Source organism: Lynx rufus, unplaced genomic scaffold, assembly GCF_022079265.1.
Source record: "Lynx rufus isolate CCGP_SWC_20201006 ecotype Redwood Valley unplaced genomic scaffold, mLynRuf1.p SCAF_8, whole genome shotgun sequence".
In the NCBI taxonomy this organism is placed as follows: domain Eukaryota; kingdom Metazoa; phylum Chordata; class Mammalia; order Carnivora; family Felidae; genus Lynx; species Lynx rufus.
In genome coordinates this window covers 19828346-19843666 of record NW_025814896.1, presented here as the reverse complement: position 1 = coordinate 19843666, position 15321 = coordinate 19828346, and positions in this window count along the sequence as shown.

Sequence of the window (15321 nt, the reverse complement as noted above, 5' to 3'; positions counted from 1 at the left end):
ATCGATGGCCAAGACTTGGAAACATCCCTGATGATGAAATCTGTATCTGCGTATTGCTTCTTTGTACAGAGCAGGCCAGCAAAATACAGTATGGCATACAGGAAAGAAAACCATATTGATTACATTTATTGCTCCCACATCTATTTTTTTTCCTCAAGCATAAAAGGCAGAAGAGAAGCTGTATGCCACCTCATTCTAGACATTTTCAATAAAAATAAGAATGATAGAAAATAAAATTATGTAAGTGCGTGCCTTGCTAGATCTCCCTTAGTATTTATAATGCTTTGAGGCAGAACCTATGATCATACCCATTTTACAGATGAGAAAACAGAGGCTCGGGGATGGGAAGGCATTTGCGTGAGGTCACCTGGGGGGTTGGTAATAGGAAGAGAATTTACACCAGGTGAGTCTTTCTCCAAAGCCTTAGTTAAGTCTTTAAACTCACTGCCTTAGATTGGGGACCTTGTGAGTGAGGTGTTACGTTTTCTACTCTCCAGTGGGGAAAGACTGAGGCCATGAATTGTCAATGACTTGCCAAAGGGCACAAAAGTGGACAATGCCCTTCGGACCACCATTGATAGGCAGATCTTTATATCTGAACTTCTTTCCACTATATCACACTCAGTTCAACTAAGGTTGAACAAGGCTTCATGCTCACAGATGCAAGAAAACAGATCAGAGAAAGCCCAGCCTTCTCCATCAGGACAACAGAGAAGGGCATAAGACAGGGACATCGTGAGTCTACCATAAGACAGCGCTCATTTAGGGAAGAAAGGGCCAGCTAGGCTTCCTCTGAGCTATATCAGGGTAAGCAGGAAGATATCATTATCGTTAGAAAAGGCAGCCTCACCATCTTATGGATGCTTTATCTTTACAATAGAAATATCCATGCTGCATCAGTCCTCAAAGATTCGCTGTGAGTATTGAAGAAGACACTAGTTTTATCATTTGCTTTTTAATCACTGAATGGCTCCAAAATTATATTTATATATAGAGACAACAAGAGTCTTTGGGTGGGAGGCATCCTATGCACGATGTTTTTTGTGTCTTCGTCAATTTCTCCCCAGCAAATGTGCAGAAAGGAGCGAGCATGACCCCATAGGTTTCCGGGTTTTGTCTTCACTCTCTAAACAAGAAAGAAAGAACAAAACAAAACAAAACAAAACAAGACTTGAGGCAACTCCCTATATTTCAATCATCCAGGAAGTGATTCTGGGTGATAATAAGAGAGGATAGCAAAGATGGGGGACGGGGGGGAAATTACTGGCTTGGTCAAAGCTTGCAAAACGACACCAGTGATTAAAACATCTTATGCTGTCCTCGGGCTGCAGAAGCTATCACTGACAAAAGATCTCATACACACACACACAAAAGGAAAGAAATTAGCCATTAAGAAATATTTCAGCATAATGCAATTATTACAGCTGTATAATTGAATGGGGAAACCATTGATCTGTAGTAGAAAGGAAATTGCTCTTCTCATTGTGTTCCTATGAATATGTGAACATTAATCTCCATCTATAATCAACGTTCATTTCAAATCTGATTGCGTGCTACTAAACACCCGTAGCTATGCTAACATTATGTTAATATGGTTCAACATCATAGCTCCCAGCTCCACAGCACAAATATTTTTCTTTGGCAATCAATAGTAATTTCAGCTGAGTGGATGGAAGTCACGTTTTAATGGTAATCTTTCCTCCAAGCCTCCAAGTGCAAACTCAGTTGGTGTGTTAACATGGCTGCAGTGTGTTGCATATAATCAGATAAATTAACCTGAAAAGAAACGGAGAGAGGGGAAGGAAGGCAGGGAATGGGGGTTAGAAATAAGAAGCGAGCTGGGCAAGACTCTAAATCTACCTAATAATGAAAACGCTCGTTGGGGAGGAAAAAGTGAGAACGGATGGGTGGATGGGACTTGATGGTCATCCAGTGTCCCATCCTGTGTGGGCTGGGGGAGAGGTGTGCGGGAAGGGGGCCGGGGTCGTTAAGAAATGAACTATTCCTTCTGGCTGTGAACCAGTGGGACGGGAAGCCACGGATTGCTTTGGAGCTCTCTGGACCCTCCCTGCTCCCCTGGCTATTATGATTCTCTTCTTCCTTGAGGAAGAAAGAGAGAGAGGCAGAGAGACAGAGGGAGGGAGGAAGTTTGGACAGAGAGAGAGAACGAGAGAAGAGTTTTGGTTATAGTCGCTTGGCAAACATTCTTTTCAGCCCCCAAAGACCTACCTGATAAAACTCTTAGGTGATCTCACTTGCTCTGCCCCTATATCCTGTTCCCCACCCCCCCACCCCGCTCCTCTTTATGCTTGCACCTCATTCTCCCACAGCTGCTTAAATCACAGGCTTCTTCTCTGAGAAGGATCAAGGTTACGACCTCCAAGGATGTGTGTTATTAGGACAATGCAAAGGAAAATGAAAATAATACGACACAGGACCCAGCCTCTTCCCTTGCCCTGCTCCAAGGGAGAATTCTCACGCTGTCTTCTCCCTTCACTGCTCCCCAACCCCCTGCCCTGTGCTTCCTGGGTCCTTCTTTGAAGATCAGAGGACAAGAACATTCTCTGAAGGACGGCAGGGTATATACACTGAAGCGACAAGGGAGATCCAGGGAAGAGATGACAAGTAGACCAAGGAAAAAGGATCAGGAGGACGCTTGTGGGTAAAGGGCCATCGACATTACAAGTCTGCTTTTTTGAGGGGTTCAGAAAGAAAAGTGCCGTGGATGCAGGAACCACTGAAAAGGTTAGATAAAGGCGAACAGAGTTTTAAAACCTTTCCCAGGATGTTTTGCTCCTTGCCCCACTCGGTCAGTGCTCTGCAGTGACCTCATTATGAAATTAATGTCTTTTGCCTCTTTGTTTTCTTCTTCATAATCCTCGAGTGAGTGAAGATTTGAATTCCGTTTACCTGTTTCTTATAATCTCAGAATGCCTTTTTCCGGATGATAGAAATTATTATTGTAATCACATATATTCTACATAATAATATCTAGAACTGTCGGAGATTTTATCCTGGAAACTCTCACTCAATTTTAAGTTTATCAGCTCTGCTTAGATTATCGTAATTGCACCCCCTCTCCCCCCCCCCCCGCCCCCGGCCTCCGTAACCCTTGGGTTCTTTCCCTTTTAATCTGTCACCTACAAGATAGCCAATAAAGCTGGCACCATTAGGCACAATTTTCAAGGCATTTGGAAACTAAGCATCTAGAACCCGGAAACAAGACTATATATTTTCAGCCATGTTTAAAATCATTCAACACCCAAAGAAGTACTTGACAAAATTTCACTAAACTTCTTGTGAAATGTTTAGAAGCCTATTTTGAGTTTTACTGCTTATTAGCAAAGCCCCCACCCCCAAAAAAGTCATTGGGGAAAATATCCCATCTTCCCCCAGCACAAGAAAAACAGCTGAAATAATATGCAGAAAACAATATGGCGACAAATAAAAATGTATTCCTTTGTCAGCAGATTCTGCTAGAAGATACGGAGAAAACCTCGCTGAAGATTTGAAAAGTCAAGTGTTAAAAGAAATTACTTGGTGTGTGAGGTTTGCTATCCAGTTGGGTAAAAGTACAGATGCTTCTAACATTTTTTCCTTATGGAATTTGCCACATGAAACACAGAATGAACTTTTTAGAAAAACACTCAAGAATACATGTAATGGAGAAAAAATATTTCAGCAACAGATGACTTCGCTGTGAAACCAATGTTTTCTGGAATAACTATAAGTTACTAGTAGAGTGACTGATTGATTGGAATTTATTTTTTTTTTTTTAATTTTTTTTTTCAACGTTTATTTTTATTTTTGGGACAGAGAGAGACAGAGCATGAACGGGGGAGGGGCAGAGAGAGAGGGAGACACAGAATCGGAAACAGGCTCCAGGCTCTGAGCCATCAGCCCAGAGCCTGACGCGGGGCTCGAACTCACGGACCGCGAGATCGTGACCTGGCTGAAGTCGGACGCTTAACCGACTGCGCCACCCAGGCGCCCCAGATTGGAATTTATTTTTTAAAAATCCCAAGTAAACTTACAGAGATAGGTACAGACATGAAATTCATAGAGTGGATTGTTGTGACACTAGGAAAGCCAATAAACAAAACTTGAAGTCACGGGTGCGCAAAACTGTTTATAGTTTGTCATCAGCACGCCTAATTTAAAAGATCTTTAATTTTTTTTAATGTTTTCATTCATTTTTGAGAAAGAGAGAGAGGGAGAGGGGGAAGGGCAGAGGGGGGTGGGGCGGGACAGAGGATATGAAGCAGGCTCTGACAGCAGAAAACCTATCATGAACTCACAAACTGTGAGATTATAACCTGAGCTGAAGTCAGACGCTTAACCTGCTGAGCTACCCAGGTGCCTCTAAAAAGATCTTTAAAATGCAAAATAATACTTACCTTTGTAATGAGAGAGAGCGTGCCAATTAAAAGTGATTTTTAGAATATAACAAAGGATTTACAGGAGCCACTAGATTCAAGGTTATTGTTTATCTTTCTTAAATGACAGGTGCTCCAAGTTTACCGAACTTTTTTTTTCCCCCCTTACCAGGGCAAAACCTCTCAGTGTAAGTTCACCTACCAGATTATTAAATAATAATAACAACCATGCTCGCAGTACTGATACTTATAATCTCTCACTTCAAGGTTAAGGCTACGTTTTTTAAATGGGGGACAAAGTGTCCATTAGGTGAGTGGAAGAGACTAGGGGGAGACTGTTTTGAAAATGGACGGTTGAGGGGCGCCTGGGTGGCTCAGTTGGTTAAGTGGCCGACTTCGGCTCAGGTCATGATCTCGCGGTCTGTGAGTTCGAGCCCCGCGTTGGGCTCTGTGCTGACAGCTCAGAGCCTGGAGCCTGTTTCAGATTCTGTGTTTCCCTCTCTCTGACCCTTCCCCGTTCATGCTCTGTCTCTCTCTGTCTCAAAAATAAACGTTAAAAAAAAAATTAAAAAAAAAAGAAAATGGACGTTTGAAAGCATCTCCTTCGGTAGAAGATTTAGTGGCTAAAATAATACAAATGCATGAATTATAAGAACTCTCACAGCTACAGCCTCTGACATACCTAACAGATATTTAACCTGTATGTAATTTTTCTAAACAAAATTCTAGTCAAAATTTTCTAATCAAAATTCTGTAGTGGAATTTGAAATTGTTTGCATTGACATACAGGAACAACACGTTCGATTATTTTGTAAAGCTACTAGTTGGCATTAGGGGAGACAGATACTCTGTAGTTTGGATCAAAACCTGCTGCATAGTGGATGAATGAACTGAGATTGAAACACTGAGCAGGAGGATAGGAAAGGGGAGCCCTGGAGTGGCCTTCTTTTCATGCCGATCTATGCTTCCTTTCTGATGATCTGTAACACTCCTGAACTTCATTATTATCTTGCCAGGGTCTGGCCTTTAAACTTTGTTACCATGTTGTTGCTATCTTGCACGTCCTGGCCTGAACTTTGTTGTTACCTTGCACGGTTTGGTGTTTGAACTCAGCTGAGCAGTTCTTACCTAGGAATGCCGGCGCAGGTGCCATCAAAGGCGGCTGGGGCTGGGGAGATGCGAACGCTTTTCTGTTCGAATGTGTGATTCTCGGTCTGGGACCAGTGGGGCGGCTGAGCGGAGGGGGGACTGGTCAAGAATCTCTCTCTCTACACAACCTCCCTACATGACTAGTTTGGCTTCCCTACAGCATGGGGGCCCAGAATACTTGGGAATACGTCTCGCGTGATGGCTGGCTTCCCCCAGCGTGAGCGTTCCGAAGGACCCGTGAGTGGAAGCTCTAAGGTTTCTCATAACACGGTCATTGAGTCCAGGAAATTGCTTCCACTGCATTCTATTGGCCACAAAGGTAGCTAGGGCCACTCTAGCCAGATACAAGAGAGTGAGAAACAGACTCAACCTCTCCATGCAAGGAACCTTGCAAGTGGGGAGAGAAGGACCTTCTGTACCAACTAACTGACCCAAGGCACCTGGCGACACCTGTACTAATGCTAGCCTATCAGTCAGTGCTTAAATAATGTAAAGACCATGCAAATGCTTCTCTTTTTTTAGCGAAATAAATTGTTTCTTAGCTTTCATGTGACAGTTCTGCATCTTTAAATGCACATTGTTCATCATTCTGTCTTCAGAATTCTCTTTTTTCTTTCTGGGAATTTTATGTCTTTTTTCTTTTTTTAATATTTATTTATTGTTGAGAGAGAGAGAAAGAAAGAGCACACACACACACACACACACACACACATATGAGAGAGAGAGAAGAGAGCTGGGGGGAGGGGCAGAGAGAGGGAGAGAGAGAATCCCAAGCCGGCTCCACACTGTCAGCACAGAGCCCGACGCAGGGCTCAAACTCATGAACCGTGAGATCATGACCTGAGGCAAAATCAAGAGTTGGACGCTTACCCAACTGAGCCACCCAGTGACCCCTATGTATATATTTTTTCTAATCAAAGTGTAGTTGACATACGAGGCAAGAATATACAAAGGTCAAAACACTGTCTCTTCAATAAATGGTGCTGGGGAAGCTGGACAGCCCCACCAAGCACTTCTTAAAGCTTGAGCACAGTCTCCGATTATGATGAATGAGTCCTTCTATTTTCTTTAACACACATGGCCTGACAAAGGAATTTTTTTTTTTTTCTGTTTGGGGATTATAATACTAACAGCTAATGTTTATGGAACATTTCTGATATGCTGAGCTTTTTTTCACAAGTGATCTAATTTGATCCTCTCCACAAACCTTCTCGGTAGGTACTCTGTGTATTTGGATTCCTCCCAGATAGGAATAAAGCTTAGAGAACGTTGTGACTTACCCTGGGTGACACAGGATGTAAGTAGCAAATGCATGTGAGCAATCCAATCTAGCTGACAGCAGTAACTACGCTCCTAACTGCCATGTAGTTGGAAAATCTGTAAAGATAAACATGTGAAATTACATTTTATTGTACATTGTATACATTGGCTTCATTCTAGCTTATTAAAATAGATCACAAAAAATTATGGATGTCTTTTCTATGGAATACTATGTAACTATCATAAAAAATGACGTAAGTGCTTATGTGTGTTTTTGAAAACCAAGTTATAGGAATATATAGAGAGACATATATATAGTATATATACTATATATAAAATATTATACACACACACACACGCACACACACGCATGCACAGGTTCACACACACATAGAAGGAGAGAGAGCATTTCCACAAAAAAAGATACATTAGAAACCTTTACACGTAGGGGCGCCTGGGTGGCTGTCGGTTAAGCATCCGACTTCGGCTCAGGTCATGATCCCATGGTCTGTGGGTTTGAGCCCCGCGTCCGGCTCTGTGCTGACAGCTCAGAGCCTGGAGGCTGTTTGGGATTCTGTGTCTCCCTCTCTCTCTCTGCCCCTCCCCTGTTCATGCTCTGTCTCTCTCTGTCTCAAAAATAAATAAACGTTAAAAAAAAAATTAAAAAAAAAAAAAGAAGAACCCCGCTACGTTCAAGTTAATCAAGCTATGGAAGAGTGCGTTATTTTCAGGCACCAGCACGGGGGCATTATCCCTAATGCACACACCGGGCCTGCGTGAAGGAGGCTCTGAGCCGTCCCGTGGCTTCTCCCAATGGACACAGACGTCTTCCGAGGGCCACGGTTGAGTCTAAGGAAAGCCGGGCTGGGCGGGGCCTCCAGCAAGGCCTGGGGCAGAACGCTGTCTTGCCAAAGTGTGACGTGAGTTGCTTCTCTGGTCCCCGTGCCCACCCCCTCTGGCATCCGTCGTTGATTGCACCCCGCTGTGAGCTCCGCACCATGCCCTTTGCCGAAGGAGGCGCGCGTCCCCCAGCCCGTGGCCCCGGGATTCATTGTCTGCCTCCGACACAGCGCCCCGGGCCCGGCCCTGGGGAGCTGAACAAAGTCGTCTCAAGATGACAAGCCATTTCAGCCCGATCAGGGGTTACGGCCCCTACTTTTTAACATGCTGCTTTTATTTGCAGGCTATGAAGTGTAATAGTTCACCATTTTGGTTTAAGTATCACCATAAAAGTCAGTGAGATGGAACAGGCAATAAGTGATTCTTTTACATAGTGTGGCTGAGGCCGGGAGCTTACGTCTTCATTAACCCGCAGAAACGGCTCAGAAATAAACAGCCGGGGCGGGCACTCCTTGGTGCCAGGGATCAACCAGAACCAGGCTGCGGCGTCCCCAAGTGCCTCTGACCCCAAGTGCCTCCCTCTGTCCCTTCCTGGCACTGATGCTGAGCAAGTTGGGAAAACAGGAAGGAAGGGAGCGGATGAACTTCTTAAGGGTGATTCTCAGCGTGTGGTGAACACACACGGCTTTGGGATGGAATGTGGAAATCTCCCCGTGGAGTAGAGGTGTTTGCCCAACACGATACGTCAGATCACCGTCCTCCGGGCATCGAGTCCTCTGTCCTGGAATAGCAGATGAGCCTTTCCACTCAAAAAAAAAAAAAAAAAAAAAAAAAGCAAGGCATTTTTTTATGGAAAAAGTAAGCTTTCACATCTTCCATCCAGAATCTGTCCCAGAAGTATAAAACTGGTAGGCAGACGCTATGGTCCAAATGTTTGCGTCTCCCCCGAATTCATGTGTCAAAATCCTAACGTCCGAGCAGAGCGTATCAGGCGCCTTTTGGGAGGCGCTTAGGACCTGAGGGTGGTTCCCTCGGGAAGGGGATCAGCGTCCTGATGGGAGATCCCGCAGAGCTCCCCGACCCCTTCCCCTGGGTGAGGACCCATCAAGAAGTCTGCAACCCCGAGGGGGCCTCACCAGGACCCAACCAGCCCGTCACCCTGATCTCTGACTGGCGGCCCCCAGAGCTGTGGGAAATCTGCGTGTCATTATACCAAGACCAGTCACCCTATTTGCAGTCTTACCCAACATACTTAGTTTTCTTCAAATGAAGAGATCCATCCTTTTATAAAAAGAGACCATTCACCTCATGGGAGAGATCGTGACCAGACCGTGGCAGGTCCTCAGTACGTGTAAGTATCTTTTTTCTCTCCTTTTTCCTTCCCTTTCCTCTTCCTTCCTTCCTTCTTTCCTTCATCCCTTCCTTCCTTCTTCCTTCCCTTTCCTTCCTTCTTCCTTCCCTTTCCTTCCTTCTTCTTTTCTTTCTCTTTCTTTTCTTTCTTTTCTCTTTCCTTTCCCTTTCTCTTTCTTATCTTTCTTTCTTTTCTTTCTTTCTTTTCTTTCTTTCTTTCTTTCTTTTCTTTCTTTCTTTTCTCTCTTTCTTTTTCTTTCTTTCTCTGTCTTTTCTCTCTTTTCTTTCTTTCTCTTTCTTTCTTTCTTTCTTTCTTTCTTTCTTTCTCTCTTTCTTTCTCTTTTTCTGAAATCATTCCTTAAGGCCTGAATCTCCAGATCCAATGGACCCAAGCCATGTAGCAAAACATTAACAACCTTCTCTTTTCCTTATTCTCACATTGGTGCCAGACAGTACTGGTCTATCTCTTTACGTCTTCCAAATAGCAATGATGGGCCTGTTCGATTTTCCTTGAGAGATCGAACCTTTTACCCTCTCTGCCTTGCTTTCTTAGAAGGCCCGTGCTCTTGTGATGTCTTTCCCATTATCCTTCTGTATCTCAGAAAGCTGAAGTCACAGGAGCGTGGTTATGTCTTATCGAGCATGCGTTGTTTAGGCCAGAAAAGCTTCTCTTCTGCCCTTTATGAAGTCTGCCCTTTGGAGGAACGCCTGCTTTGCATAGCGTCCTTCAAGTTGTTGAACGTGCCCCCTTCTGGTCCATAGTTACCATTCATCTGTCTCATTTGTACATCACGAAACAGTGGGGTAAGGAGGAGTATCTTTCACCAGTTCCAGAGTTTGAGCCAAGTGATAGTGGAGAAATCTCTGGTCTAAAAGTCTGTGGCTGCGAGAAGACCATTTCTTCATAGTCCAACAGTGCAACAGAACACTACGGAAAAATCTGTCTTTGGACACCCCAGGAATAATGCCTGTTCCTTCACCCGTAAGGAAACACATGGCAGCCAGAATGGGTCAAGTCCAATCTCTCATATTACTAATTGCAAAACTAGACTTAGTTTATCGGCGAAGGCAGCGTCTTCTCCATAACCCCAAACCTGTGTTCGATAAGGGTGTAACTTAAATTTGCCCGACAGCAGCCCGCTGGCCACCTGCAGTTAGGGAAGAGAGGTAGGATGGTAACCTCTCTCGCCCACACACGGAGAATTCAGAACCTTAGCCTGTCTGGGGTAACTCAACACTCACTCACACCAGAACTGAAGATTTTGCTGCATGAAGGTGCACCCAACATCCCGGGCATCTGCAGCCGTCACTCGCACACTAAGGGTCCCATCCCTCTGTGGTTCCACGTCTCTAAACGACAGGGTGAAAATTGCAAGCAGGCCCAGACCCTGCCCTTGCCACAAAAGCAGACCTTATCATTTGTTCCGCAGGATTTACTTCTTTTTAAGTTTATTTATTTGCTTTTGAGAGAAAGACAGAGCAAGCAGGGGACGGGCAAAGAGAGAGGGGGAGAGGGAACCCCAAGCAGGCTCCGCCCTGTCCGTGCCGCACCTGACGTGGGGCTCGAGCTCACAAACCGTGAGATCGATCGTGACTGAAACCGAAACCAAGAGTCAGACGCTTAACCAGCTGAGCCACCCGGGCGTCCCGGCCAGGATGTGTTTCGGATCGACTCTCCTCTAGGTATTCGTTCCCTTCGAATTCATCTGCCTCCAACGTTTCAGCCGTGAGTTTGCATTTTCTCCTAATTTTGCCTTTACCCTGTTCAAGTTCGCCCGTTATTGTCTCCGGTATACCCTTGACTCGACCCCCCACAGTTGCTTTGAGTATTCCCTTTAGTTCTGGTGCTTCCTTCAGGCATAGGCCAGTGCCCCCCTGGGCTTCGTCTGTGTGCAGGGACCAGGGAGCTGCTTCATTGCCCACCATCTACACACACGTCCCAGGATGCTGCTGCAATATTATTCTCACTGCCACCTTTTTGTCGAGAATAACATTTCTAACAAATTAACAGCAGATTCTCTCCAGGAAAAGTTATGGAGCTCTCATCAACGAACCATGTCATCGTCCTTTCACCCAAAGGTTTGTCTTTGCGGGTAATTCCATAACTAACGATTTTCCCTTGTGCTTGAGAAAACTTGACTTTCCCATCCTTGATTTCTTCCTCTGGAACAGTTAGACATGCACGGGGCCTCGGATGTGCAGCATTAGGTTGGTGTGTCTTCCCACAGGATTAAGGATTTAACTTGCCACTATCCATCCCGAGATGACTCACACGGGCTGGTTTGTGTCCCTTTCGCGTAAGACGTCCCACAGCACGTTGGAGTCCTCCGAGATGTAAGATTTAGCTTTATTCTCAACCCTCCTACATCACACAGCAACAAAGGCCTCCTTGCACTGGTGGCTTCATGCCTGCGAACCATTGCCTCGGGCCTCAGACAACAAAACAGAACAGCGTTAAGACCAACAGGGCAGAGGAGTGCCTGGGTGGCTCCGTTGGTGAGGCGTCAACTTTGGCTCAGGTCATGATCTCACGGTTCGTGGGTTCAAGCCCCGTGTCTGTGCTGACAGCTCAGAGCCCGGAGCCTGCCTTGGATTCTATGCCTCTCTCTCTCTCTGCCCCTCCCCCACTATGCTCTGTCTCTCTCTCTCTCTCTCTCTCTCAAAAATAGACATTAAAACAAAACAAAAAGACCAACAGGGTAGAGAAAAGGGCAGTGGGTGTCCAGAACCTGAAGCAGCCACCCCAGTCTTCCCCAGGTAAGCTTTTGGGAACTCCCCAAGGAGATGAGTTTAGTTCCTGGGACCCAGGTGTCCCCCTACAGTCCTCTCTAATGGGCCCCATCCTCCTCAGTGTCTTCTCTGTGCGGACACCCTGCCTCGTCACTGATGTGTTTCCGTCTGTATCATGGATGTGCCTGTTTCCTAAATTATTTACCTGTGTGCTCCTCCAGATGCTTGGGACGGCTGGAAGTCTGAACTCTGATTTACAGAGGGGGTATTATTTAATTCAACATGATTTAAAGTGTCACACAATCTGTCTATATTTGGGAATATCTACTCTCCCGGCATCACACAGAACCAGCCTAAGGCCTTATGTTTCCTGTTTAACTTAACAACCTGCACACATGTCTCTTCTGCGTATTATCAATGTGTCCTTAGTAGACTTGCAAATTCGTGAAACCATCTCAGTCTGATCTGAATAAGCAAAACCCTGCCGGCTGTGCTCGGGGAGGACCCAACTGGCTCACACAACCAAGTACGATTTCAAAATACTCCTACTAGCCCAGCGGGGTATCTGCTATGGCTTTTGAGGAATGCCCATTCTTAACTGTTGTATTTCACATGCATTTAAGGATCGTGGTCTCATAAGGGACCTTCTCACTTCGCTTTTATTTTTATTTTGACACAGGATGGGGTAAGGAGTGTGATTTATTGAGATAATTCTGTGAAATAGCATAACAATAGTGCATTTTCTGTTTTGGGGCTATGTCCTATTATTCGCCACTCTCTGTCAGTAAACTATTGGCTACAAAATTTTTTACAACCCGCCTTGAAGACTTCCAGCAAGGACACAGATGTCTCGATCCACATTAGCTGTGGAAAGAATAACTTTTCAGAGAAGGCATTTTCCAGGGGTCCTGGGTGGCTCAGTCAGTTAGAGGTCTGACTTCATTTTTGCTCAAGTCATGTTCTCATGGTCGTGAGATTGAGCCTCAAATTGGGCTCTGTGGTAGGCAGGGAGTCTGCTTTAGATTCTCTCTCTCCCTGTCCCTCTGCCCGTCCCCTGTTCATTCTCTCTCTCTCAATAATAATAATAATAATAAATCTGAAAAGCAAGAAACAATAAAGAAAGTCCAGTTAGAGGCAGTAGCAGAACCACTCTTTCAGGGTGAAAGTGGTAAACTGAGTCCCATCGGGACAGCCTTGGTAAGCCATTTAAACTAGACATGCAGACACCCATCTGTATCATATCTGCCAAGGGGACGGGGGTAGCAAGGAGAAGGATTGTGAATAGAGCTTAGGAAAAAAAATGGAACAAAAAAGGAACACGGTCAGAATTGTCTCCCAGACTCGATGGAATTACTCTTTAAGATCACCTAGCCCCCAAGTTCACTGAACAACTCTTTGTTGCCTGACTCCACTTTCAATGAATGCCGACACCAGGAAAGACCTAGAGGAAGAGATTCTTGATAATAAACGGAAATTGTCTGTTCACCTGGAAGGTAGAGATGACTGTGTAAAGTGAGTCAATGCTATCCGGTTTATACATCTATGGTTTATGAGTTTGACTACTGTGAGTTGATCCCAAGAGTTTGATCATCGGGAAAACAACAACCAGTCAAATCATATTTCAGGACACACAAAGTCGGGGGGTGGGGGGCTGTTGCTTCTTTACTCTAACCCATTGGACTCCCTCTGTGAGGGAATTTGAATCTGGAACCATGCACAAAAAGTTATAAATCACTGTTACTGAGTATTTCCAGAAGCACTTTTTTGAGACTTTTCCTGAGTGCCTGCTGCTGAGATTCCTCAAGCTCTCCTGCTTTCTACCCTTCTCAGAGCCTCGCAGTTCAGCTATTTCTTTACCTCTCTGAACCATCCACTCCACACTTCAAAAAAAAAAAATGTATTTGCTTCCATTAGCCTGATGTGGATTCTATTTCTTGCGACCTCGGGACCATAAGTCATCGCGGAGCCATGAGGCCTTTTCCGTTCGCGTACAAATCGAGGTGCACGGAAGCCGCAATTTCTTTAACTGGATCTCAGGACCCAAGGGCAGGATAATTAACCTTTTATTAGGGAAGCTGTGAACCCTGCCTCCTCCTCCCCGGGCAGAGACAAACAGCTCTCCACCCGGGCCTGACTGAGCGATGCGATTGTGCGAGCCCACGTGCGCTCGCACAGGAAGAAGCTGCTGGAACTTGCCCAGGAGGCCCTGGCCGGCACCAAGTGCTACAGGGCCCGGGAGGAGGGCGCCTGCCTCACCCTGGGCGGTCGGGTGGAAAGAAACTGTGTCTGCCGCCCGGTTCTGGCAGCAAAAAGGCAGCACCAGCACCAGAGAAGGTTTGGACTCCAGACCCCCCAAAACCAGGAAATTCCACGCTGGAGCTAAAATTGTAGCTGGCCTCCCTGGTCGCGCTCCCAGCTCACACGCTCGGCAGGCTCAGCCCAGCATGCATCACACCCGTGTTACCCACGGGGGTTGAGGCACAGAGCTGCCCTGATGCTCCCACTCTCCGAACCTGAGGGCAAGGGGGATCCTTCGCCCGCCGTGTACTTGAATGCTGGGACCAGGCTGGCTGTTCATTTGAACCGTGGCGTCAGAAACAGAAAGCTGATGTTAGTTACCGCGGGCCAGGAGCCGGACTAGAGACTGAACAAAAATTACCTATCTACTCTTTGCAACATTTCGGTCGAGGTAGCGTCCTCCCCATTTTGCGGAGGTTTCCCCGTCGATGCCTTTGTGACAGGTTTGGGATCTGATCCCAGGTCTCTTGGTGTCTGAAGCTTAGGTAACTATTTGACATGTTCTCTCTGATGGGCCTGATGAGTTTAAACTGGCACCATGCTCAAGGGCCTTCTTAATATAATAAAACCAGACCCCACCACTAGACATTTCTATCGAAAGAGCCAGGAAATGGTATCCTCTAGGCCGGGAGATTTTCCTCCTCCTGTCCCAGCCAGGTCGCTGTCGTTAGGAGCAATGATCAGTTCACAGAGGATAGGGCTGGGAATGGAGAGCCCTGGGTTAAGAATTGGGAAAGCCAACCCCAAGCTCTGTCTTCACGGCCTGGGTTCCAACACTTGCCTTCTTCGTGTCTTCAACCCACTGAGGTGTAAGACAGGGCCTGACGGTGTCTACCTACAATAGCAGTGTGCTGTTTCTAGAATAAGGCAATGACCTACCGAAAGGTAGAGGGAGGGGGCGATTGCCTGAGTGGGGACACATTTTGGTCACCAGCATTGTTTAGACTTGAAAAAGAGGGTGGGTTTTTAAGCCAATTTTCTGATTGTTTCTTAAAATTATTTTTTATTGTTTTTATTATTTTAGAGAAAGAGAGGGCATGACTGGGGGAGGGGGCAGAGGGGCAGAGACAGAGAGAGAGAGAATCTCAAGCAGACTCCATGCTCAGCCTGGAGCCTGATGTGGGGCTCGTTCCCACAACCCTGGGACCGTGACCTGAGCTGAAATCGAGAGTCAGATGCTCAGCCAACTGAGGCACCCAGGTGCCCCTTTCTGATTGTTTTTAAAGTGTCTACAGATAATTCAACCCTTATAACCTGCAAGAAGGAGTTGGGAGTTTTTCCCAATTCCTAATGCTTCATGCCCCTAGATCAAGGAATT